Here is a 3,434-nt window from a genome sequence, read left to right on the forward strand (position 1 = left end):
CGGAAATAATAAACCTGATATCCGGTTGATGTTCATTATTAACGGAACATGTAGTTGAAATTGATTGTTTACAACCTCATAAGCTTTTTCGTAATCGTAAATAGTCATGTCCAGATCACTTTTGGCTTCACCCTTGATACCATAAATCAAAACATAAACTGGAAGAACATTAGGACTGTCATTGTCGAAATTGCTCTTAAAGTTAACATACAAACGTTTTTGTATTTGTGGTGAAGTGCCGTCAGGTGATAAATTCAAAATGGTGCGAAGATACTTGTAATTTGATTTCACCTTTATTGTGAATCCCGAATCTATGTTTATATTTAGTTTTTCGAAACCAAGAATCGTTGAATCGAATTCGTAACTGTAAAAAGGAGAATTTCGAAAATATGTTTCCAGGCATACTGTATAATTGTCGCTCAGATCGTTTTGAATCATTTTGTAAAGATTAAAATCGAAACGACATTTATATTCACTCAGACCACTTGATCCGTCTCTTTCTACATTGATTTTGAATGCTTTTTTCTTTGTCAGATGTGGTGAATCATTAAAATCGACTAATCTGGAAGAACTTACGCCGAAATCTTCTGTAAATTCTCCTGGATCCATAGCATATGCTAAAACATTTTTTCTATTTTCGTGTGTGCTTATGTGACTCTCCGCTAATTTTTGGTCTGTGTATTTTTCGCTATTGGTGCGAGTGGTTGCAATAGCATCATTTACTTGCTTTAATGTGATAGAATCTTGATTATGCGTTGCATCTTTGACGTTTTTTATTTGTTGATTGTTCATATCCAGATTTGAAGTCATCTTATTGCTACCATCTAATCTCAGGCATCTCGAGAATTGATTATCCACGTAACTCTTCCTAGTAACATCAAATTGACCGCTTGGAGGACCGCAATTAATAATCTTTTTCTGAGACATATTTAAATTTCCAATCATATCCTGTGAACCATCTCGTAGTATAACTTGATTTATATTTGGTTTGGCAGCTATTTCAGTATCGATATAACCCTTGTTGACTATATCGGTTGGTTGTGATCCGTTTCCGACTTGTGTTATTTTATTATCACCAAAGTCGAAATCCCCATTTACAGATACTGATCCGTCTCTTTTTAAATAATTAGTCAGCTCTGTTTTATCCGCTTTTGATACTAAACCAGTTTGTAATTGGTGTTTTGTTATTGCATCACTGTTATTAGTACCTTCTTTAAGATTGCTGATTTTCTGATTTTTCAAGTCGATAGGATTTTGGGCCTCGATATTACCACTGTCAGTGTTCAAATCGAAATAAAACGCTTCATACTGAACGTGGGTGAGACAATCAGCTGTTCCGTGGCGTCCTGGTGCAACATTTTGAATTCTCCTGTTTCCCATATCAAGTAAATCATTCATTCGATCACTGCCATCTTTTTTCAAAGTTTTGGAAACCTCAACATCGACATCAACATTGTACTAGCATCATTATTTCCTTGTGGTTGTCCTGCATTTATCAGTTTTTTGTTCTCAATATCGTAATTGCCTTCAGCTGTTAATACATAACCCGGACCAGGTGGACCTCTAGGTCCGGGCAAACCGCTTGATGTCTTTATATGACCTGTATGATCAGTAACTCTATCGTTAAATATTCCCATATATTATACATTAGATATTTCCATAAAAATTCCTCTTTATCAGTTTCTTTGGTTTGTCAACATACAAAAAAGAATATGGTTTTTCAGTTGCTTTTTTATAGTGATCTTTTGACACATTAAGTTCTCTTGAAATCAGGCTTTTTTCATTTGTGCTTGGAAATTCATAGACGACATAATGGCTACAATTAATGCGTATATCTTTCAGGGTTCTGTAAAAACGTTGACTTAAAGAGATTACTGAACAATTCTTATGCCGTCCTTGAATAAAATAGTCAATCAATGGACCCTGATTTCTGTCACATATATAATCGCCAAATATAACTAATTTCTGAGAGTCGCTATCTAGGCTATCAACTGGTTTTATTTCATCATTATTGCAATGTATAATGTCGTAACCAACCTGCTTGCTTATATCATTCATTGTTTTGATCATATGTCTGTATTTTTCCTGTTCAAGGTTTTTTACATACAAATATATCCGATCGTAAAAAACTAGTGGTTTCATGATCATATGATATAACAGATTGGTTTTACCACTACCTGAACCACCACAGATTAGCAATCTAAATGGTTTATTTGGCATATAAGCGTAAAGTTGTTTAAAATTTGTGTTTTCGTCTTCTTTAAAATCGTAATTTGGAATACCCATATATCATTAGTTTATATAATCTTATCTCAAATTATCTAAATTAATCTGAACATATCTCGATTTATCTAACATATTGTATATGGATGTAACACAGATCAAAAGAATTAGTAAATCTAAGATATCAGCAGGAAGAAAAACAAGAGATGTCAGAAATATGTTGAAACAGTTTAAGAAAGAAAAACAAGATTCTTATGAAGGAATATCAGAACTTTACAAACCATTAATTGACACTCAAGAAAGTGTAAAAAAAAGTATTGATCAGAAAGAGGATCAATTGATAAAACAACTTCAAGACAACCAAAAAGCAATTACAAGCGGTTTGGAAAATGTTTTTATATATAATCAATTACCAGAGACAACAGAACAAGAGACAAAATTACCAATCGATTACAAACCCTCTATGATGGCAAAATTAAAAACAAATATGGATAAAGGATTTGATTACAATGACATGCAAACGTTAATGAAGTATGATTTGATTCCGCCATCTGATGTTCTAAAGAGTGTTAGAGATACAACAATTGATTTTGATGAATATAGCTTTGATTTAGGTAAGATTACAAAAAAAAATAGGATCAGAAAAAGGTCGCCTTTCGAAAACGAAAAAATTAAAAGAACAAAATGCAGATCAAATTGATATCTTAACAAAAGAAATCAAAACATTGCAAAAATACAGAAATAGGATAAGTGTGATACCAGAGGGTCTTAAAACCATTGGTAATGGAATTTATACTCAGAAAAAGAGAAATGCTTACAAAGTTAAACAAAATGGTCAATATGGCGGTTTGATGATTGATTTACCTAAATTATTTGGTCAACTTAGGATGGTAACTCATAAAAATGGTGAAAAAGTATATGATAAACAAGCAGATTTTGACACGATTGATCCATTTACGAAAAGATTTAATAGTGCAAAAAATTACACACCGTTGTCAAGATCAAGTTTCAATGAAATAAATACTTTGTCTGAGATTCCAATACACAGAACCAGTAAAAAGTTCCAAAAAATCGGTTCAGGAGTTGTTTTTTATAATAACCCTGAAGATTTGATGTCAAGACTTGAACTGTTAGGTGGATCAATTAATGCTGGTAATAATGCTGTAAAGGACGAGTTCACAAAAATTGCTCATACATTGCAAGAAATAGGA

The sequence above is a fragment of the Montipora capricornis genome, chromosome 4 (assembly GCF_036669925.1).
Source record: "Montipora capricornis isolate CH-2021 chromosome 4, ASM3666992v2, whole genome shotgun sequence".
NCBI lineage: Eukaryota > Metazoa > Cnidaria > Anthozoa > Scleractinia > Acroporidae > Montipora > Montipora capricornis.